At 43.1% G+C, this 26,072-nt stretch overlaps 1 long non-coding RNA gene across 1 annotated transcript in view; it reads right to left on the bottom strand.

The window, feature by feature from the left end:
- Positions 1 to 23,823: 23,823 nt before the first annotated feature.
- LOC134996004 (uncharacterized) overlaps positions 23,824 to 26,072 on the bottom strand; it is a 94,845-nt gene continuing 92,596 nt past the window's right edge. Inside the window, exon 5 of the long non-coding RNA XR_010198764.1 lies at positions 23,824 to 24,255. This is a non-coding gene — a long non-coding RNA (uncharacterized LOC134996004). The remainder of the gene's footprint in view (positions 24,256 to 26,072) is intronic.

The raw sequence follows: 26,072 nt of genomic DNA, 5'->3' as shown, positions 1-26,072 counted from the left end.
GACTTCCAAAAAAATACGAATGCCCTCATCACTGCCGTGATTTGAGTTTAGTAAATTCCCGAGATGACACTTTGAAGAAAAAACACCATCTCGGTCAAAATCGGGACCTTAGTAAATATACCCCTAAGTTTGTGGTTTGATGGAAAAACCTCAGAATACGCAGATGTGTATATGTACCAACATTATGTACTAAGTCTTGGGAGTAAATTTACTAAGATGGGAGTTCTATTTAAGATGGGATGTTGCGCACAGCAACCAATGAGATTCCAGGTATTATCTTCTAGAAGGTGCTAGATAAATGAGCAGTAAAATCTGGTTGCTATGGACAACATCCCATCTTAAGTAGAAATCCCATCTTAGTAAATTTACCCTTTGGAGAGAGATAACATGGACCAAGATAAAGTAACAACCAACCAGCTCCTAACTGTCATTATTCAAATTGTCTGTAACATGGCAGTTAGAAGCTGATTGACTGGTACTTTATTTCTCTCATAGATCTTTTTTACTACAATAATACTGCTTAGTTTAGCATTATCTTTGGTTAAATTAGTCATTAAGGCCCATTTATCAAGCCTAGGAGAGTGATAAATAGCTTGGCGATAAAATACCAGCCAATCAGCTCCTAACTGTCATGTTACATGCTGTGTTTGAAAAATGACAGTTAGGAGCTAATTGGTTGGCACTTTATCACCGTGCTGTTTATTACTCTCCAATGCTTGATAAATGTGGGCCTAAGCTATGGATTAAATGAATGATGAGAGACAGAGGACTTTACATGGAGCATTTTCTTGTGTTTGGAGCTCTTGCTGTGAACGCTATGCACGCCTTGGCTGTTTTGCACTTAGTATATGACCTCCACTGTCTCTTTAAATAAAAATAATGTCTTGTTTAATGTATTTTTCAGAGTTTCCAGGAATGAAAGGAGCAGATCTGCGATTAGGATGAATGTTAAATGTCATTTATATTTGAGATGGACTAGCTCGGTATATGTTTTTGAAAGCCTACAGGATATAATGTACCATCTGGCTATGATTATATGAGTGTTCTCTGTGATGTAATATCTAGTCAGAAGTATTCTCTGTCTCCTGTATGCAGCTTTACTCAAACCTCCATGGCATACTTTCATGCAGGGTTCTCAAAGTCTTGCTTGTATTAATAGCAAGTGATACATTAAATCGATTTTTTTCATATTATAACCAAGACTTTATTATTATACATACCGATTGTGTATTATTGACAACGCAAACCCTAAAAATTAGTCAAATTCATTTTTTTTATTAATAAATATAAATTATTTTTAAGGTGAAGTGGAATTCAAGGAACTAATAAAGTATAAGTTTCTTCTCTGCTTGGTCTCCTATCTAGCCTTACTCCATGCAAAATTGTGTTCAGCTGTCTAGTAAGACTGATGTAAGTGCTGTTCCCAAACTATGTATGGCTCTGTTTTGTATTTTAGCTGCTTAAACTACACTGAAATGATTTCTAAACAGGCCCATCTTAACATATGGGCTCACTGGGCAGCTGCTCACGGTCCCACGATTCTAGGGGCCTTTGAGAATGAGCAGACTGGGCCGGGGTCCAGTTACCCCCTGGGTTGCTGCATTCAGAGCTTTTTTGGAGGAAGGTAGAGGATGCTGTTTCCCCGTGGCTCTGGCTTGCATACAGGCTGATGTCTGTCAGTACATGCGCAATGCGCAGTATGTCACAGAGCAGTCCCCCTTATTCACATTTACGCCACACAGTAGAGCCCATTCAGGTTACGCCACACAGTAGAGCCCAGTAACATTATGCCACACAGTAGAGTCCATTCACGTTATGCCACACAAAGCCCATTCTCATTATGCCACATAATAGTACCCCTTATACAAATTATACAACACAGTAGTAGTGCCCCTAATAACACATTATGCAATGCAGTAGTAGTGCCCCTTACACATTATGACACACTCATTAATGCACTGGGGGGTATTCAATTGTTTGAAAAGTCAGTTGGGAGTCTGTTTTTTCCTATCTAATAGACAGGAATAAACAGACACCCAACCGACTTTTCAAACATTTGAATTTCCTCCATTATGTCACACAGCAATGCTTCTTACACATTATGCCACACAGTAATGCTCTCTACAAATTATGCCATGCAGTAGTAGTACCCCTTATAAATTACGCAACACAGTAATGTCCTTTACACACTATGCCACACACAGTAATACCCCTTACACATTATGCCATACAATAATGCCCTTTACAAATGATGCCACGCAGTAGTAGTGTCCTTACACATTATGCCACACAATAGTAGTGTCCCTTATGACATTAAGCCTCACAGTAAAGCCTCTCCTGAATTTGCTGTCGGTCGGTAACCTCTGATTCGTAGGCCCGCAGACAGTGTCAGATTCAAAATGATGGTGGTGCTGTGCCGCTGTCTCTCCATGGATGCCTGCTGGTGCACCTGTAATCAGCTGGCTGCCCAGCACCAAATCCCCCTTGGTGTCCCTGGCCAGACTGCCCCTAATATGGCCATCTGCCCTTCTGGCATTTGCCAGAACTGCCAGTTGGCCAGTCTGGCCCTGCACCGAACCCACTACTAATTAATAGAAGAGATGGACTGCAAAAAGGTATCCATTCATATCTCTCCTCTGGTCCTCACTATGTATATTCATGAACTAAGTTTACATGAAAGTACCATTGCCCAACATTGTAAACACTCACTGCCACTAGTTAGCATTGAAAGTAGTAGTTGTAAGGCTCACAGGACAGCTGCTCTTCAGAGAAGTCTCCCCGATTCTGTATTGCTCCGGTGCATTGGTGTCTGCTACTACTTTCTACGGGGCCACCACAAATTATAGTCAATAGACTCTCCAATCACTAATATTAATAGGTTGCAAGCATTGTTTTTGCACAAGGGATCCTGTACAATCTGATTCCTGTGTCTTTTTCTTCCATCCAAAAGACCAGAAGCTCAGCAGACGATTATCACAATTCCAGATGTGAACTGTCAAGACGTTTTAATTTTTTTTTAAAGTTAATATTATTTTCCAGTTTGAGTAAAGGAAAAATGCACTTGCAAGTTAACAGATAATCAGTCATGCAAGTACTGAGCCCATATTTACATTTCTGTTTTTGAACACAAAAAGAAAATTTGACTGAAAATCATTTAAAATACATATTATAACATTGTGTAACCATCTGCTTTATATTTCCAGCAGTGATTTAGGACAGGTAAAAATGAAAATGAAATATGTATTAAACAGACCTACATTACTACTGAGCGAGATTCTGAAGGCATGATACTACTTTGTAAAACTTTAGGAGATGATGGAAAATAATGGTAATTTGGACTACCTAATTCATATATTTTCCCATATTGCATTAAATCTTTCTTCATTCGATCAATGTTATTTGCTAGATTTATAGCACCCTGCTGTTTATCCAGGCCAGCTGCGATTCACATGTTACTGTAGGTATTAGCCTAAAGCACATCCATAGGGAATATTTCTTTTTATCTACTATAGTTTCAATAATATAGTTCCATCTTTACATCTTACATTACCATACATGACATTTCTCTTATGTCCTAGAGGATGCTGGGGTCTCCAAAAGGACCATGGGGTATAGACGGGATCCGCAGGAGCTTGGGCACACTATAAAGACTAAAACTGGGTGTGAACTGGCTCCTCCCTCTATGCCCCTCCTCCAGACCTCAGTTAGACTTTGTGCATAGGAGTAACTGGACACACACTAGCGGAGCTCTACAGAGTTTCTCTAAAATAAGAATTTACTTACCGATAATTCTATTTCTCGGAGTCCGTAGTGGATGCTGGGGTTCCTGAAAGGACCATGGGGAATAGCGGCTCCGCAGGAGACAGGGCACAAAAAGTAAAGCTTTTACAGGTCAGGTGGTGTGCACTGGCTCCTCCCCCTATGACCCTCCTCCAGACTCCAGTTAGGTACTGTGCCCGGACGAGCGTACACAATAAGGGAGGATTTTGAATCCCGGGTAAGACTCATACCAGCCACACCAATCACACCGTACAACTTGTGATCTAAACCCAGTTAACAGTATGATAACAGAGGAGCCTCTGAAAGATGGCTCCCTAAACAAAATAACCCGAAATAGTTAACAATAACTATGTACAAGTCTTGCAGATAATCCGCACTTGGGATGGGCGCCCAGCATCCACTACGGACTCCGAGAAATAGAATTATCGGTAAGTAAATTCTTATTTTCTCTATCGTCCTAAGTGGATGCTGGGGTTCCTGAAAGGACCATGGGGATTATACCAAAGCTCCCAAACGGGCGGGAGAGTGCGGATGACTCTGCAGCACCGAATGAGAGAACTCCAGGTCCTCTTTTGCCAGGGTATCAAATTTGTAAAATTTTACAAACGTGTTCTCCCCTGACCACGTAGCTGCTCGGCAGAGTTGTAATGCCGAGACCCCTCGGGCAGCCGCCCAGGATGAGCCCACCTTCCTTGTGGAATGGGCCTTAACAGAATTAGGCTGTGGTAGGCCTGCCACAGAATGTGCAAGTTGAATCGTGTTACAAATCCAACGAGCAATCGACTGCTTAGAAGCAGGTGCACCCAACTTGTTGGGTGCATACAGTATAAACAGCGAGTCAGATTTTCTGACTCCAGCCGTCCTTGAAATGTATATCTTTAAGCTCTGACAACGTCCAACAACTTGGAGTCTTCCAAGTCGTTTGTAGCCGCAGGCACTACAATAGGCTGGTTCAGGTGAAACGCTGACACCACCTTCGGGAGAAAATGCGGACGCGTCCGCAGCTCTGCCCTATCTGAATGGAAAATTAAATAAGGACTTTTATAAGATAAAGCCGCCAGTTCTGATACTCTCCTGGCCGAAGCCAGGGCCAGTAACATAGTCACTTTCCATGTGAGATATTTCAAATCCACCTTCTTAAGTGGTTCAAACCAATGGGATTTGAGGAAATCTAAAACTACATTTAGATCCCACGGTGCCACCGGAGGCACCACAGGAGGCTGTATATGCAGTACTCCTTTGACAAAAGTCTGGACCTCAGGAACTGAGGCCAATTCTTTTTGGAAGAATATAGACAGGGCCGAAATTTGAACCTTAATAGATCCCAATTTGAGACCCATAGACAATCCTGATTGCAGGAAATGTAGGAAACGACCCAGTTGAAATTCCTCCGTCGGAGCATTCCGACCCTCGCACCATGCCACATATTTCCGCCAAATGCGGTGATAATGCTTTTCGGTGACTTCTTTCCTTGCCTTAATCAAGGTAGGAATGACTTCTTCAGGAATGCCTTTTTCTTTTAGAATCTGGCGTTCAACCGCCATGCCGTCAAACGCAGCCGCGGTAAGTCTTGAAAAAGACAAGGACCCTGCTGAGGCAGGTCCCTTCTCAGAGGTAGAGGCCACGGATCGTCCGTGACCATCTCTTGAAGTTCCGGGTACCAAGTCCTTCTTGGCCAATCCGGAGCCACTAGTATCGTTCTTACTCCTCTTTGCCGTATAATCCTCAATACCTTTGGTATGAGAGGCAGAGGAGGAAACACATATACCGACTGGTACACCCAAGGTGTTACCAGCGCATCCACAGCTATTGCCTGCGGATCTCTTGACCTGGCGCAATACCTGTCCAGTTTTTTGTTGAGGCGAGACGCCATCATGTCCACCATTGGTTTTTCCCAACGGTTTATTATCATGAGGAAAACTTCTGAATGAAGTCCCCACTCTCCCGGGTGAAGATCGTGTCTGCTGAGGAAGTCTGCTTCCCAGTTGTCCACGTCCGGGATGAATACTGCTGACAATGCTATCACGTGATTCTCCGCCCAGCGAAGGATCCTGGCAGCTTCTGCCATTGCACTCCTGCTTCTTGTGCCGCCCTGTCTGTTTACATGGGCGACTGCCGTGATGTTGTCCGACTGGATCAACACCGGTCTTCCTTGAAGCAGAGGTTCCGCCTGGTTTAGAGCATTGTAGATTGCTCTTAGTTCCAGAATGTTTATGTGAAGAGACTTTTCCAGGCTCGTCCACACTCCCTGGAAGTTTCTTCCCTGTGTGACTGCTCCCCAGCCTCTCAGGCTGGCGTCCGTGGTCACCAGGATCCAATCCTGTATGCCGAATCTGCGGCCCTCCAGTAGATGAGCCTCCTGCAACCACCACAGAAGAGATACCCTTGTCCTTGGAGACAGGGTTATCCGCTGATGCATCTGAAGATGCGATCCGGACCATTCGTCCAGCAAATCTCCCTGAAAATGTTTTGCGTGAGATCTGCCGAATGGAATCGCTTCGTAAGAAGCCACCATTTTTTTTTTTTTTTTTTTTTTTTTTTCCAGGCCTCCTGTGCATTAATGCACTGATACTTGGCCTGGTTTTAGGAGGTTTCTGACTAGGTCGGATAACTCCCTGGCTTTCCCCTCCAGGAGAAATACCTTTTTCTGGACTATGCCCAGAATCATTCCTGGGAACAGCAGACGTATCATCGGAAAACACAGCTGCGATTTTTGGAATATTTAGAATCCACTCGTGCTATCGTAGAACTACTTTAGATAGTTCTTTTCCGACCTCCAACTGTTCTCTGGAACTTGCCCCTTTCAGGATATCGTCCAAGTAAGGGATAATTAAGATGCCCTTTTCTTTGAAGAGAGTCATCTTTTCGGCCATTACCTTGGTAAAGGCCCGGGGTGCCGTGGATAATTCAACGGCAACTTTTGAAACTGATATTGACAGTTCTGTATCACGAACCCGATGTACCCTTGTTGAGAAGGGCAAATTTGGACATGGAGGTAATCCTTGATGTCCAGGGACACCATATAGTCCCCTTCTTTCCGGTTCGCTATCACTGCTCTGAGTGACTCCATCTTGATTTGAACCTTTATGTAAGTGTTCAAAGATTTCAGATTTAGACTATGTCTCACCAAGCCGTCTGGCTTCAGTACCACCATATAGTGTGGAAGACTAATACCCTTTTCCTTGTTGTAGGAGGGGTACTTTGATTATCACCTGCTGGAAATACAGCTTGTGAATTTTTCCCAATACTGCCTCCCTGTTGGAGGGAGCCGTTGGTAACGCAGACTTCAGGAACCTGCGAGGAAAAGATGTCTCGACTCTCCAATCTGTACCCCTGGGATAATACTAGTACGATCCAGGGGTCAACTTGCGAGTGATCCCACTGCGCGTTGAGACTCTTGAGACTACACCCCCACCTAACCTGAGTCCGCTTACACGGCCCCAGCGTCATGCTGGGGACTTGGCAGACGCGGTGGAAGGCTTCCTTTCCTGGGAAGGAGCTGTCTGCTGCAGTCTACTTCCCTTTCCTCTATGTCTGGGCAGATATGACTGGCCTTTTGCCCGCTTGCCCTCATGGGAACGGAAGGATTGAGGCTGAAAAGACGGTGTCTGTTTCTGCTGAGATGTAACTTGGGGTAAAAAGGTTGGATTTCCAGCTGTTGCCGAGACCCCCAGGTCCGTTGGACCGACCCCAAATAACTCTTTCCCTTTATACGGCCATACTTCCATGTGTCGTATGGGATATGTATCACCTGACCACTGTCGTGTCCATGACATCTTCTGGGAGATATGGATCACGCACTTATTTTGATGCCAGAGTGCACATATCCCTCTGTGCATCTCGCATACATAAATATATAATGCATCCTATTAAATGCTCTATATCAATCAAATATTTTCAGTCAGGGAAACCGACCAAGCCAACCCAGCACTGCATCTCCAGGCTGATGGCGATCGCTGGTCGCAGTATAACCACCTTATGTGTGTATATACTTTTTAGGATATTTTTCCAGCTGCCTATCAGCTGGCTCCTTGAGGGCGGCCGTATCTGGCGACGGTAACGCCACTTGATAAGCGTGTGAGCGCCTTATTCATTCCCAACGCGCCCTAACTTCTGGCGGGAAAGGGTATAACGCCAATATTTGCTATCGGGGTACACCCACGCATCATCACACACTTTATTTTATTTTATCTGATTCAGGAAAAACTACAGGTAGTTTTTTCACTCCCACATAATACCCTTTTTTGTGGTACTTGTAGTATCAGAAATATGTAACACCTCCTTCATTGCCCTTAACGTGTGGCCCTAATAAGGAATACGTTTGTTTATTCACCGTCGACACTGGATTCAGTGTCGGTGTCTGTGTCTGTGTCGACCGACTGAGGTAAATGGGCGTTATTAAAAACCCCTGACGGTGTTTCTGAGACGCCTGGACCGGTACTAATTGTTTGTCGGCCGTCTCATGTCGTCAACCGACCTTGCAGCGTGTTGACATTCTCACGTAATTCCCTAAATAAGCCATCCATACCGGTGTCGACTCCCTAGAGAGTGACATCACCATCATAGGCAATTGCTCCGCCTCCTCCAACATCGTCCTCATACATGTCGACACACACGTACCGACACACAGCACACACACCGGGAATGCTCTGACAGAGGACAGGACCCCACTAGCCCTTTGGAGAGACAGAGGGAGAGTTTGCCAGCACACACCAAAAAAACGCTATAATTACATAGGGACAACCTTATATAAGTGTTTCTCCCTTATAGCATCTTTAATATATTTATGTCGCCAATTTAGTGCCCCCCCTCTCTGTTTAAACCCTGTTTCTGTAGTGCAGTGCAGGGGAGAGCCTGGGAGCCTTCTCTCCAGCCTTTCTGTGAGAGAAAATGGCGCTGTGTGCTGAGGAGATAGGCCCCGCCCCTTTTTCGGCGGGCTCGTCTCCCGCTATTTATTGTATTTAGGCAGGGGTTAAATATCTCCATATAGCCTCTGGGGGCTATATGTGAGGTATTTTTAGCCTTATATAGGTTTACATTTGCCTCCCAGGGCGCCCCCCCCCAGCGCCCTGCACCCTCAGTGACTGCCGTGTGAAGTGTGCTGAGAGGAAAATGGCGCACAGCTGCAGTGCTGTGCGCTACCTTTAGAAGACTGCAGGAGTCTTCAGCCGCCGATTCTGGACCTCTTCTTGCTTCAGCATCTGCGAGGGGGCCGGCGGCGAGGCTCCGGTGACCATCCAGGCTGTACCTGTGATCGTCCCTCTGGAGCTTCATGTCCAGTAGCCAAGAAGCCAATCCATCCTGCACGCAGGTGAGTTCACTTCTTCTCCCCTCTGTCCCTCGTTGCAGTGATCCTGTTGCCAGCAGGAATCACTGTAAAATAAAAAACCTAAGCTAAACTTCTCTAAGCAGCTCTTTATGAGAGCCACCTAGAATTGCACCCTTCTCGGCCGGGCACAAAAATCTAACTGGAGTCTGGAGGAGGGTCATAGGGGGAGGAGCCAGTGCACACCACCTGACCTGTAAAAGCTTTACTTTTTGTGCCCTGTCTCCTGCGGAGCCGCTATTCCCCATGGTCCTTTCAGGAACCCCAGCATCCACTTAGGACGATAGAGAAAAGACTTTATGTTAGGTTTTTTATTTTCAGGCAGACCTGCTGGCTACAGGCTCCCTGCATCGTGGGACTGAGGGGAGAGAAGCAGACCTACTTCTTCTTAGTTAAGGGCTCTGCTTCTTAGGCTACTGGACACCATTAGCTCCAGAGGGTTCGATCACTTGGTTCGCCTAGCTGCTTGTTCCCGGAGCCGCGCCGTCAACCCCCTCACAGAAGCCAGAAGAAAGAAGCCGGGTGAGTATTAGAAGAACCGAAGACTTCAGTGACGGCAGAAGACTTCAGTAATGGAGGTACAGCGCGCTCCATGCTCCCACACACTTCACCAATGGCACTCACAGGGTGCAGGGCGCTAGGGGGGAGCGCCCTGGGCAGCAGTTACTGAGGTTTGGCTGGCATAATAAAAGGCTATCACTATAGAGTACCCCCGCCAGGTTAAAGATTAAAATTTTAGCGGGCTACAGCGCGCCGGGAAGGGGGCGGGGCTTAGCCGCACATTGCTCACCAGCACCATTTTCTCCTATCTCTACAGCGCTACAGAGACGCTGCCCGGTCCTCCAAGCTCCCGCAAGTACATGGGGAGGAAAAACGGGGGGGGAGGGGGGCACATAAAATTGGTGTTTTTCAATTTATATTGCCGGTGCTGAGCATATTACTAGCTTCGGTTAGTGTATGGGCGCTGGGGGTGTGAGCTGGCATACTCTCTCTGTGTTCTCCCTAAGGGCTTCTCTGTGGGTCTGTCCCTGGGTTTGTGGACAGTGTGAGTGTGTCGGCAAGTGGTGTAAACATGTCTGAGCCTGGGTGTTCCTCCCCGGAGGAGGTTATGGGGGCTGCAGAAAAAGATTTAAGTATGTATCTGTCGGCACAGCCGACGGCTGACTGGATGACTATGCTGAGTACACTGAATACAAATGTGGCTTTATTGTCAAAAAGACTGGATAAATCTGATTCTCAGACAGTCGGTGGAGGACGCATTGTCTCAGGTACAAACAGTCTCAGGGTCACAGAAACGTGCTTTTAACCAGATGGCAGATACAGGTACCGACACGGACTCTGATTCCGATGTCGATTTAAATGAGGCTTCTTTGCATCCACGGGTTGTCAAGAGTATTCAGTACATGTTTATAGCCATTAAAGATGTTTTACGTATATCTAAGGAACCTGCTGTTCCTGACACAAGAGTCTGTTTATTTAAGGGGAAAAGACCTGAGGTAAAATTTCCCCCCTCTCATGAAATGAATGCACTTTGTGAAAAGGCTTGGGAGTCGCCTGAAAAAAGGTGGCAGATTCCCAAGCGAATTTTGATGGCATATCCTTTTCCCTCTGATCATAGGGAAAAATGGGAGTCGTCTCCAAATGTGGACAAGGCTCTATCCCGATTGTCCAAGAAGGTGGCACTTCCGTCTCCTGATACGGCTGCCCTCAAGGATCCGGCGGATCGTAAGCTGGAGACGACTTTGAAGTCCATTTTCGTCAATACTGGTGCATTGCTCAGACCTGCTGTGGCGTCGGTATGGGTGAGTAGTGCTATTGCAAAGTTGGCTGAAAATTTGGCTTCTGATATGGATGCTCTTGATAAAGATAATATTCTTCTGACTCTTGGTTATATTAAGGACGTTACAGATTACCTAAAGGATGCGGCAAGGGATGTTGGTCTCTTGGGATCAAGAGCCAATGCCATGGCGATTTCAGCCAGGAGGGCGCTGTGGATTCACCAATGGAATGCTGATGCCGACTCCAAGAAGAATATGGAAGCTCTTCCTTTTAAAGGTAGTGTCTTGTTCGGTGAAGGCCTGGCTGACCTGGAGTCGACCGGTTCAGCGGGTAAGTCATCTTTTCTTCCTTATGTTCCCACACAACAGAAGAAGGCACCCCATCAGCAGATGCAGTCCTTTCGGCCTAATAAATACAAAAGAGGTAAGGGCACATCCTTCCTCGCTTCAAAGGGTAGAGGTAGGGGAAGGAAGTCGCCTGCAGTATCAGGCACCCAGGAACAAAAGTCCTCCCCTGCCTCTACCAAGTCCACCGCATGACGCTGGGGCTCCCCTGGGGGAGTCCCTACCGGTGGGGGGCCGTCTCCGATTCTTCAGTCAGGTCTGGGTTTGTTCGGCTCTGGATCCTTGGGTCTTAGACATAGTGTTCCAAGGGTACAGACTGGAGTTTCAGGAGATGCCCCCCAACCGGTTTTTCGTGTCGGCCTTGCCAACTTCTCTTCCTGAAAGAGAGGTGGTAAGAGATGCGATACAAAAGTTGTGTCAACAGAGGGTCGTGGTACCGGTTCCTCCGTCGGATCGGGGGAAAGGGTTCTATTCGAGCCTCTTTGTGGTGCCGAAGCCGGACGGTTCGGTCAGACCGATTCTGAACCTTAAATCCCTCAATCCATACTTGAAAACTTTCAAGTTCAAGATGGAGTCTCTTCGAGCGGTGATCTCCAGTCTCGAAGGGGGAGATTTTATGGCGTCAGTCGACATTAAGGATGCTTACTTACACATCCCGATATTCCCTCCTCATCAAGCCTTCCTGAGGTTCGCGGTACAGGATTGTCATTACCAATTTCAGGCATTGCCGTTTGGGCTTTCCACGGCCCCGAGGGTTTTCACCAAGGTAATGGCAGAGATGATGGTCCTCCTGCGCAAGCAAGGGGTCACAATTATCCCGTACTTGGACGATCTCCTGATAAAGGCGAGGTTCAAGGAGCAGTTGCTAAGGAATGTGGATCTTTCCCTGTCTGTTCTGCGGCATCACGGTTGGATACTAAATTTGCCAAAGTCTCAGTTGAGCCCGGCCACTCGGCTGCCCTTCCTGGGCATGGTCCTGGACACGGAGATACAGAGAGTGTTTCCTCAGGAGGTCAAAGCTCTGGAAATCCAGACCATGGTCAGGGAGCTCCTGAGGCCGACAAGTGTGTCGATTCATCAGTGCACTCGGGTACTAGGGAAGATGGTTGCGGCTTACGAAGCCATTCCGTTTGGCAGGTTTCATGCCCGGGTGTTTCAGTGGGATCTGCTGAAAAAATGGTCCGGGTCTCACCTGCACATGCACCGGAAAATAACTCTATCTTCCAGAGCCAGGATTTCTCTCCTGTGGTGGCTGCAAGGCTCTCACCTTCTAGAGGGACGCCGATTCGGAATCCAGGACTGGGTCCTCCTGACAACAGATGCAAGTCTCCGAGGCTGGGGCGCAGTCACGCTAGGAAGAAATTTCCAGGGAAAATAGTCAAGCCAGGAATCTTGTCTCCACATAAATGTTCTCAAGTTGAGAGCCATTTACAACGGCCTGCTGCAAGCAAAGAACCTTCTTCAGGGTTGCCCTGTCCTAATCCAGTCAGACAACATAACAACAGTGGCGTACGTAAACCGCCAAGGCGGAACAAGGAGCAGGGTGGCTATGGAGGAGGCCACAAGAATCCTACGCTGGGCGGAACAGCACATGAACGCTCTGTCAGCAGTCTTCCTCCCGGGAGTAGACAACTGGGAAGCAGATTTCCTCAGCAGACACGATCTCCATCCAGGAGAGTGGGCTTTTCATCAAGAGGTGTTTGCAGAAGTGATAAAGCATTGGGGACTTCCTCTGATAGACATGATGGCATCTCGCCTCAACAAGAAGCTTCCGAGGTATTGTTCCAGGTCGAGGGACCCCGAGACCAGCACAGTGGACGCCCTGGTGTCTCCGTGGGTGTATGTGTTCCCTCCGCTTCCTCTCATTCCGAAGGTGCTGAGGATCGTTCGACGAACAGGGGTTCAGGCGATACTCGTCGTTCCAGATTGGCCACGGAGGGCCTGGTATCCGGATCTTCAAGAATTACTAGTGGAAGATCCCTGGCCGCCTCCTCTATGAGGGGACCTGTTGTTGCAGGGGCCCTGTGTGTTTCTGGACTTACCGCATCTGCGTTTGACGGCGTGGAAGTTGAGCGCCAAATCTTAGCTCGGAAGGGTATTCCAGGGGAGGTCATCCCCACTCTCCTTAAAGCTAGGATGGAAGTTACGGCAAAACATTATCACCATATTTGGAGGAAATATGTTTCCTGGTGTGAGACCAAAGCAGCTCCGGTGGAGGTGTTTCACTTGGGTCGGTTTCTCCATTTTTTGCAGGCTGGCGTAGATGCAGGCCTGAAATTGGGTTCCATAAAAGTGCAGATTTCGGCTTTATCTATTTTCTTTCAGAAAGAATTGGCCGTCCTTCCAGAGGTTCAGACCTTTGTGAAGGGAGTGTTGCATATCCACCCTCCATTTGTGCCGCCGGTGGCGCCCTGGGATCTTGAGGTGGTCTTGCAGTTCCTTATGTCTCACTGGTTTGAACCTTTGCGTAAGGTTGAGTTAAAGTTTCTCACTTGGAAGGTGGTCATGCTTTTGGCTCTGGCATTGGCCAGGCGAGTGTCAGAGTTGACGGCCTTGTCTCACAAGAGCCCGTATTTGATTTTCCATTCGGATAGAGCGGAATTGAGGACTCGTCAACAATTTCTGCCGAAGGTGGTTTCTTCGTTCCACATTAACCAGCCTATTGTGGTGCCTGTGGCTACGGATGCTGTGGCAGTTCCAAAGTCTCTTGATGTGGTCAGGGCTTTGAAAATGTATGTCGCCAGAACGGCTCGTACCAGGAAAACAGAAGCTTTGTTTGTCCTGTATGCTTCCAACAAGATTGGAAATCCTGTTTCTAAACAAACTATTGCTCGCTGGATTTGTAATACGATTCAGCAGGCTCATTCTTCGGCTGAGCTACCGTTGCCGAAGTCGGTAAAGGCCCATTCTACTAGGAAGGTGGGCTCTTCTTGGGCGGCTGCTCGAGGGGTCTCGGCACTTCAGCTTTGCCGAGCAGCTATGTGGTCGGGTTCAAACACATTTGCTAAGTTTTACAAGTTTGATACCCTGGCTGATGAGGACCTCATGTTTGCTCAATCGGTGCTGCAGAGTCGTCCGCACTCTCCCGCCCGGTCTGGAGCTTTGGTATAGACCCCATGGTCCTTTTGGAGTCCCCAGCATCCTCTAGGACGTAAGAGAAAATAGGATTTTAATACCTACCGGTAAATCCTTTTCTCCTAGTCTGTAGAGGATGCTGGGCGCCCTTCCCAGTGCGGACTGTTACTTGCAGTTGTAGTTTACTGGTTGTATTTGTTTACACATGGGATGTGTATTAGTTTATTCAGCTTGTTGCTGTTGTTGATTCATACGGTTATCTGGTTTTATACTATTCCAGTTGTATGGTATGTTGTGGTTTGGGCTGGTATGTTTCTCGCCCTTTGTGTGAACAAAAATCCTTTTCTCGAAATGTCCGTCTCTCCTGGGCACAGTTTCTATAACTGAGGTCTGGAGGAGGGGCATAGAGGGAGGAGCCAGTTCACACCCAGTTTAAGTCTTTATAGTGTGCCCAAGCTCCTGCGGATCCCGTCTATACCCCATGGTCCTTTTGGAGTCCCCAGCATCCTCTACGGACTAGGAGAAAAGGATTTACCGGTAGGTATTAAAATCCTATTTTTACATTGTATTCCAAACACGTTTTACTTATTATTGGGGGTAATTCAGATCTGATCACTCGCTAAAGTTTTTGTAGCGCTGCGATCAGGTCAGAACTGCGCATATGTATGCACCGCAATGCGCAGGCACGTCGCACGGGTACAAAGCGGATTGTTGCCGTGCGATGGGTTTTACGAAGAATCCATTCGCACAGTTGATCGCAGGGAGATTGATAGGAAGAAGGCGTTTGTGGGTGTCAACTGACCGTTTTCTGGGAGTGGTTGGAAAAAAGCGTTTGCAGGGCGGGTGTCTGTTGTCAATTCCGGCCCCAGACAGGCTGAAGTGATCACAGCAGCTGAGTAAGTCCTGGGCAACTCAGTAACTGCACAAAGTTTTTTTGTGCCACTCTGCTGCACATGCGTTCGCACATTTGCACAGCTAAAATACACTCCCCTGTAGGCGGCGACTATCTGATAGCAGGACTGCAAAAAACTGCTATCGAGCGATCAGGTCTGAATGACCCCCATTGTATTTTCATTTTTACCAATTTGCAGTTTTCTGTTCTGGTAAAGCCATAATGTATAATCTGCAATTTGTATTTTTAAATTAGAACTGTGTGTTCAAAATGTATGTTGGTTTCTAATACACTGTATACTTTAAATCAATTGCATTACATTTATTAAGTGGCTTCATCGAGTTTGAAGCGTCAAATTCATCAGTATAGTAGATTAAGTGGCTCCTTATAAAAATTATACCTACTGTACATGTGGTAGGGAGTTTAGATTGTAAGCTCCACTCATAAAGTGTGCAGAAGCTGATATGGGGGTGCCGCTCCAGTACTTCCCCCCCATCGCCGCATTATGGTCTACTGTCCCAGCCTCCGTCTAGGACATAGACTGCTCATCTGGGCTACTGTATATATTACTGGCCAATTTATAACTGGACACAATTAGAAGTCAAAACTGGGTAAACACAAACAGTCATAGAGGTAGGAGGGCCCTGCTCGCAAGCTTACAATCTATGGGGAAATAGGCATTGATACACAAGGATAGGTGCTATCTATTGCATAGTTGTCCACCAGATTGCAAACGTTCTTGGTGGGCGCCTGATATGACATCACAGCAGTGATGAACCGGGTTTAGGAGGAAGGAAGAGTGAAGATTTAAATATGTGGGGGATATGTGTGGACTGTACTGTGGGGATATAATTGGATAGGAAAGCTATGAAGGTAATGTAAGTGGTTTTGGAATTTGATAAGCTTGTCTGAATAGATAAATTTTCAGAGAACGCTTGAAGGTTTGAAGACTACTGTATATATTACTGGGAAAACTACTACTGTAAATATTACTGGGCACTATTACTGTACATATAACTACTGGGCACTACTACTGTACTTATTACTCTGCAATACTACTACTGTATATATTACTGGGCACTACTACTGTACATATTACTGGGAAATACTAGTACTGTATATATTACTGGGCACTACTACTGTACTTATTACTCAGCAATACTACTACTGTATATATTACTGGGCAATACTACTGTACATATTACTGGGAAATACTACTACTGTATATATTACTGGGCACTACTACTGTACATATTACTGGGAAATACTACTACTGTACATATTACTGGACAATACTACTGTACTTATTACTCACCAATACTACTACTGTATATATTACTGGGCACTATTACTGTACATATTACTGGGAAATACTACTGTATATATTACTGGGCACTATTACTGTACATATAACTGGGCAATTTTGCTAATGTATGAGTATTACTGGGCACTACTACTGTATATATTACTGGGCACTACTACTACTATATATATTACTGGGCACTACTACTGTACATATTACTGGGCAATACTACTACTGTATATATTACTGGGCACTATTACTGTACATATTACTGGGCACTACTACTGTACTTATTACTCTGCAATACTACTACTGTATATATTACTGGGCACTACTACTGTACATATTACTGGGAAATACTACTACTGTATATATTACTGGGCACTATTACGGTACATATAACTGGGCAATTTTGCTAATGTATGAGTATTACTGGGCACTACTACTGTATATATTACTGGGCACTACTACTATATATATTACTGGGCACTACTACTGTACATATTACTGGGCAATACTACTACTGTATATATTACTGGGCACTATTACTGTACATATTACTGGGCACTACTACTACTATATATATTACTGGGCACTATTACTGTACATATTACTGGGCACTACTACTGTACTTATTACTCTGAAATACTACTACTGTATATATTACTGGGCACTACTACTGTACATATTACTGGGAAATACTAGTACTGTATATATTACTGGGCACTACTACTGTACTTATTACTCAGCAATACTACTACTGTATATATTACTGGGCACTACTACTGTACATATTACTGGGCAATACTACTGTACTTATTACTCACCAATACTACTACTGTATATAATACTGGGCACTACTACTGTACATATTACTAGGAAATACTACTACTGTATATATTACTGGGCACTATTACTGTACATATAACTGGGCAATTTTGCTAATGTATGAGTATTACTGGGCACTACTACTGTATATATATTACTGGGCACTACTACTACTATATATATTACTGGGCACTACTACTGTACATATTACTGGGCAATACTACTACTGTATATATTACTGGGCACTATTACTGTACATATTACTGGGCACTACTACTGTACTTATTACTCTGCAATACTACTACTGTATATATTACTGGGCACTACTACTGTACATATTACTGGGAAAAACTACTACTGTATATATTACTGGGCACTACTACTGTACATATTACTGGGAAATACTATTACTGTACATATTACTGGGCAATACTACTGTACTTATTACTCACCAATACTACTACTGTACATATTACTGGGAAATACTACTGTATATATTACTGGGCACTATTACTGTACATATAACTGGACAATTTTGCTAATGTATGAGTATTACTGGGCACTACTACTGTATATATTACTGGGCACTACTACTACTATATATATTACTGGGCACTACTACTGTACATATTACTGGGCAATACTACTACTGTATATATTACTGGGCACTATTACTGTACATATTACTGGGCACTACTACTGTACTTATTACTCTGCAATACTACTACTGTATATATTACTGGGCACTACTACTGTACATATTACTGGGAAATACTAGTACTGTATATATTACCGGGCACTACTACTGTACTTATTACTCAGCAATACTACTACTGTATATATTACTGGGCAATACTACTGTACATATTACTGGGAAATACTACTACTGTATATATTACTGGGCACTACTACTGTACATATTACTGGGAAATACTACTACTGTACATATTACTGGGCAATACTACTGTACTTATTACTCACCAATACTACTACTGTATATATTACTGGGCACTACTACTGTACATATTACTAGGAAATACTACTTCTGTATATATTACTGGGCACTATTACTGTACATATAACTGGGCAATTTTGCTAATGTATGAGTATTACTGGGCACTACTACTGTATATATATTACTGGGCACTACTACTACTATATATATTACTGGGCACTACTACTGTACATATTACTGGGCAATACTACTACTGTATATATTACTGGGCACTATTACTGTACATATTACTGGGCACTACTACTGTACTTATTACTCTGCAATACTACTACTGTATATATTACTGGGCACTACTACTGTACATATTACTGGGAAATACTACTACTGTATATATTACTGGGCACTATTACTGTACATATAACTGGGCAATTTTGCTAATGTATGAGTATTACTGGGCACTACTACTGTATATATTACTGGGCACTACTTCTACTATATATATTACTGGGCACTACTACTGTACATATTACTGGGCAATACTACTACTGTATATATTACTGGGCACTACTACTGTACATATTACTGGGCAATACTACTGTACTTATTACTCAGAAATACTACTGTATATATTACTGGGCACTACTACTGTACATATTACTGGGAAATACTACTACTGTATAACTGGGCACTATTACTGTACATATTACTGGGCAATTTTACTACTGTATGAGTATTACTGGGCACCACTACTGTATATATTACTGGGCACTACTACTGTACATATTACTGGGCACTACTACTGTACATATTAATGGGCAATACTACTACTGTATATATTACTGGGCACTACTTCTGTACATATTACTGGGAAATACTAGTACTGTATATATTACTGGGCACTACTACTGTACTTATTACTCAGCAATACTACTACTGTATATATTACTGGGCAATACTACTGTACATATTACTGGGAAATACTACTACTGTATATATTACTGGGCACTACTACTGTACATATTACTGGGAAATACTACTACTGTACATATTACTGGGCAATACTACTGTACTTATTACTCACCAATACTACTACTGTATATATTACTGGGCACTACTACTGTACATATTACTGGGAAATACTACTGTATATATTACTGGGCACTATTACTGTACATATAACTGGGCAATTTTGCTAATGTATGAGTATTACTGGGCACTACTACTGTATATATTACTGGGCACTACTACTACTATATATATTACTGGGCACTACTACTGTACATATTACTGGGCAATACTACTACTGTATATATTACTGGGCACTATTACTGTACATATTACTGGGCACTACTACTGTACTTATTACTCTGCAATACTACTACTGTATATATTACTGGGCACTACTACTGTACATATTACTGGGAAATACTAGTACTGTATATATTACTGGGCACTACTACTGTACTTATTACTCAGCAATACTACTACTGTATATATTACTGGGCAATACTACTGTACATATTACTGGGAAATACTACTACTGTATATATTACTGGGCACTACTACTGTACATATTACTAGGAAATACTACTACTGTATATATTACTGGGCACTATTACTGTACATATAACTGGGCAATTTTGCTAATGTATGAGTATTACTGGGCACTACTACTGTATATATATTACTGGGCACTACTACTACTATATATATTACTGGGCACTACTACTGTACATATTACTGGGCAATACTACTACTGTATATATTACTGGGCACTATTACTGTACATATTACTGGGCACTACTACTGTACTTATTACTCTGCAATACTACTACTGTATATATTACTGGGCACTACTACTGTACACATTACTGGGAAATACTACTACTGTATATATTACTGGGCACTACTACTGTACATATTACTGGGAAATACTACTACTGTACATATTACTGGGCAATACTACTGTACTTATTACTCACCAATACTACTACTGTATATATTACTGGGCACTACTACTGTACATATTACTGGGAAATACTACTGTATATATTACTGGGCACTATTACTGTACATATAACTGGGCAATTTTGCTAATGTATGAGTATTACTGGGCACTACTACTGTATATATTACTGGGCACTACTACTACTATATATATTACTGGGCACTACTACTGTACATATTACTGGGCAATACTACTACTGTATATATTACTGGGCACTATTACTGTACATATTACTGGGCACTACTACTGTACTTATTACTCTGCAATACTACTACTGTATATATTACTGGGCACTACTACTGTACATATTACTGGGAAATACTAGTACTGTATATATTACCGGGCACTACTACTGTACTTATTACTCAGCAATACTACTACTGTATATATTACTGGGCAATACTACTGTACATATTACTAGGAAATACTACTACTGTATATATTACTGGGCACTACTACTGTACATATTACTGGGAAATACTACTACTGTACATATTACTGGGCAATACTACTGTACTTATTACTCACCAATACTACTACTGTATATATTACTGGGCACTACTACTGTACATATTACTAGGAAATACTACTTCTGTATATATTACCTGGCACTATTACTGTACATATAACTGGGCAATTTTGCTAATGTATGAGTATTACTGGGCACTACTACTGTATATATATTACTGGGCACTACTACTGTACATATTACTGGGCAATACTACTACTGTATATATTACTGGGCACTATTACTGTACATATTACTGGGCACTACTACTGTACTTATTACTCTGCAATACTACTACTGTATATATTACTGGGCACTACTACTGTACATATTACTGGGAAATACTACTGTATATATTACTGGGCACTATTACTGTACATATAACTGGGCAATTTTGCTAATGTATGAGTATTACTGGGCACTACTACTGTATATATTACTGGGCACTACTACTACTATATATATTACTGGGCACTACTACTGTACATATTACTGGGCAATACTACTACTGTATATATTACTGGGCACTACTACTGTACATATTACTGGGCAATACTACTGTACTTATTACTCAGAAATACTACTGTATATATTACTGGGCACTACTACTGTACATATTACTGGGAAATACTACTACTGTATAACTGGGCACTATTACTGTACATATTACTGGGCAATTTTACTACTGTATGAGTATTACTGGGCACCACTACTGTATATATTACTGGGCACTACTACTGTACATATTACTGGGCACTACTACTGTACATATTAATGGGCAATACTACTACTGTATATATTACTGGGCACTACTTCTGTACATATTACTGGGAAATACTAGTACTGTATATATTACTGGGCACTACTACTGTACTTATTACTCAGCAATACTACTACTGTATATATTACTGGGCAATACTACTGTACATATTACTGGGAAATACTACTACTGTATATATTACTGGGCACTACTACTGTACGTATTACTGGGAAATACTACTACTGTACATATTACTGGGCAATACTACTGTACTTATTACTCACCAATACTACTACTGTATATATTACTGGGCACTACTACTGTACATATTACTGGGAAATACTACTGTATATATTACTGGGCACTATTACTGTACATATAACTGGGCAATTTTGCTAATGTATGAGTATTACTGGGCACTACTACTGTATATATTACTGGGCACTACTACTACTATATGTATTACTGGGCACTACTACTGTACATATTACTGGGCAATACTACTACTGTATATATTACTGGGCACTATTACTGTACATATTACTGGGCACTACTACTGTACTTATTACTCTGCAATACTACTACTGTATATATTACTGGGCACTACTACTGTACATATTACTGGGAAATACTAGTACTGTATATATTACTGGGCACTACTACTGTACTTATTACTCAGCAATACTACTACTGTATATATTACTGGGCAATACTACTGTACATATTACTGGGAAATACTACTACTGTATATATTACTGGGCACTACTACTGTACATATTACTGGGAAATACTACTACTGTACATATTACTGGGCAATACTACTGTACTTATTACTCACCAATACTACTACTGTATATATTACTGGGCACTACTACTGTACATATTACTAGGAAATACTACTACTGTATATATTACTGGGCACTATTACTGTACATATAACTGGGCAATTTTGCTAATGTATGAGTATTACTGGGCACTACTACTGTATATATATTACTGGGCACTACTACTACTATATATATTACTGGGCACTACTACTGTACATATTACTGGGCAATACTACTACTGTATATATTACTGGGCACTATTACTGTACATATTACTGGGCACTACTACTGTACTTATTACTCTGCAATACTACTACTGTATATATTACTGGGCACTACTACTGTACATATTACTGGGAAATACTACTACTGTATATATTACTGGGCACTATTACTGTACATATAACTGGGCAATTTTGCTAATGTATGAGTATTACTGGGCACTACTACTGTATATATTACTGGGCACTACTACTATATATATTACTGGGCACTACTACTGTACATATTACTGGGCAATACTACTACTGTATATATTACTGGGCACTATTACTGTACATATTACTGGGCACTACTACTACTATATATATTACTGGGCACTACTACTGTACATATTACTGGGCAATACTACTGTACTTATTACTCAGAAATACTACTGTATATATTACTGGGCACTACTACTGTACATATTACTGGGAAATACTACTAATGTACATATTACTGGGCAATACTACTGTACTTATTACTCACCAATACTACTACTGTATATATTACTGGGCACTACTACTGTACATATTACTGGGAAATACTACTACTGTATAACTGGGCACTATTACTGTACATATTACTGGGCAATTTTACTACTGTATGAGTATTACTGGGCACCACTACTGTATATATTACTGGGCACTACTACTGTACATATTAATGGGCAATACTACTACTGTACATATTACTGGGCACTACTACTGTACATATTAATGGGCAATACTACTACTGTATATATTACTGGGCACTACTTCTGTACATATTACTGTACTATAAATGAATGTACAAGGCAAACAACACATTTATAAAGGGTGAATATGAGCCTGAAGGCTTTATCATGGCCAATACCACCACCACCATACGTGACAGTAGATATTACGTTGTCTTTTCTGTAGCCCTTTCTGAGGAACACCTAACACTTGCTATCATACTGAGTGTATGTTTTTGGACTCACGCATTGTACACTATACTTGTTTTCCTCTTTTGTGTAGTAAAATAACCCACACATCTTGTGAATAAAGGTTGAAGAAGCACCGGAACAGCCCATATACAATCACAATATACTAATGTTAATATGGAACCCTGATTGTCACATTTATTAAAATGGAACATCTGTAGCTTACCCAATGAGCGACTAGCACTCAGAAAAAAGAGTGCAATTGCAAAAAAATTAATAGTTTTATGATGGATTTTTTATTTGAACAAATATTATTTATTGCACACAGGGGCGTCAGAACTTTTTTAGGTTGGTGGGGGCAAGATATAATTTCCGTTTGGTGCCCCTAGCTTCCCAGCACACTGCGACAGTGGGTGACATGCTAATCATATCCAGGTCTACCTATCAGCAGGCAGGGTGTAGCTCTCCTGGATCCTCTCGCAGCTGGCAGTGGGCAGGGCTAATGATGAGGGTGGGGTGAGCCATCCAGCAGCGGCCAGGGGAGAGGTCTCGGGTAGGGGATTCTGCTGCAGGGTAACGCTTCAGTTGTTGTGTCCCAAACCTAGCCCGTTCTTCAGTAATGTTTATTAATGGACGCGTCCGTCCCCTCCGACCGCCATACACGACTCTGAGCTTTCCTGGTATTGCATATTGTCACGCTAGAACCTGAAATAAACAAAGTGTAATCAAATCCCAAAGTGGATTATATAGAATCTCATGACTTGCTAACATGGCGGCGCGCTCAGATGCAGCGGCTCGGAGCTCCTGTATTACTGGAACGACAGCAACCTATATTATTTTCTTCATAACATGTATATGGGGCAGCGGCATTACGAGGACTACTTCACCCCCGGCAAAGTCTTGCTGGGGCTGCGGTGCGGCATTGTGACATCAGGGGCCCTGTATGGCGATGCGGAGGCTGCTGATGGTGGAGCAGTTGATGGTGGAGTGGAGGCGGCCTACGGTGTCGGAGCTGGAGCGGGGGCGAATGGTATCGGAAGCGGCTATGTGTTTCCGGCCGCGGTCACTGGAGCGGGGGCTGATGGTATCGCTGGCCCTGCGGGAAGCGACTATGTGCTTCCAGCCGCGGCCGCTGCTCCCGCTGACCCTGCTGCTGCTGCTGCTGAGGGAAGCGGTCATGTGCTCCCGGCCATGGCTGCTATGCAGGGGAGGCTGGTCTCCCAGGTGAAGGAGGGGGAGCTGGGCGAGCCAAGGAAGGGGAAGACATCATGGCCGTCAATACCAATACCACCACAACAGGAGAGCTGGGGGTCTGACCTTGTGGGAGGCTGGAAACGGTGCCCATGAAGGGAGAGACGAAAGTAAGACTACAGCTTTGCCCTGTGAAGCCTCCTTTGCCTAGTTTATTCTTGGATAATATGCGTTCTCTGGCCAATAAATTGGATGATATCCAAATGGAAATAGCTAATAAGCACTGTCTGAGAAATGGTTCTCTTTTAATTTTTACTGAGACATGGTTGACTGAGACTGTTCCTGATACCGCTTTGGACCATATGGACAGGACTTTGTTTAGAGCAGATAGGACTAGTGCATCGGAGAAGCTTATAGGCGGTGGGGTTAGTATTTTTGTGAATAATCTGTGTGTTCTAATGCTGTCCTTATTGAAACCTATTGCTCAGAGGACTTAGAATATTGGCTGGTTAAATGTAGTCCTTATTATTTACCTAGAGAATACTCAGTTATTATAGTAATGGTTGTTTATATTTGTCTGAAGGCTAATGTGGGTTGTGCACTTGACACTTTACATGATATGTTAATTGGTTTACAGTCAAAATATGTAGCTGCTGCTTTTATTATAGCTGGGGATTTTAATCGGTCTTATCTACAAACGGTCCTAACGAAATTTTATAAACATTTTCAGGTACCCACACGTGGTGAAAATACTTTGGACCAAGTGTATACTAATATGGATCTTGCTTACGAGACTGTTGTGTTACCGCATATTGGAAAATCAGATCATGCTTCTTTATTTCTGATCCCTATGTATAAATCTTTAGTCAGACGTGTTAGGCCTGCTAGAAGATCTGTCCTAGTATGGCCTGAAAATGCTGTAGAGAGGCTCCAGGACACCTTTGCATTCACAAATTGGGAGTTGTTAATCGAGGAGTCCATGAGAAGTGGAGCCATAGATATTATTGACCTATTAGCAACTATGGTGATAGGTTATATAAATTGCTGTGTAGAGAGTGTAACAACTAAGCGGTGTTTTAAAGTCTATGCAAATGAGAAACCCTGGTTGAATGCTGAAGTACGTTCTTTAATAAAGTCTAGGGATAGGACTTTTAAAAGGGGGGATAAAGACGCCTATTCAGTAGCATGGGCAGATTTGAGGAGAGGGATAAAAAAGGCAAAAATGTAGTTTTATAATAGAATGGAGGATAAGTTTAAACAATGTCATGATTCTAAGAGTATGTGGAGGAACCTGCAAGATATTGCTGATTATAAACCACAAAAGGAGGAGT

Source organism: Pseudophryne corroboree, chromosome 1 (genome assembly GCF_028390025.1).
Source record: "Pseudophryne corroboree isolate aPseCor3 chromosome 1, aPseCor3.hap2, whole genome shotgun sequence".
Taxonomy (NCBI): domain Eukaryota; kingdom Metazoa; phylum Chordata; class Amphibia; order Anura; family Myobatrachidae; genus Pseudophryne; species Pseudophryne corroboree.
Note: the sequence above shows the minus strand (reverse complement) of the source record. Positions and strands in the feature narration are given on the sequence as shown.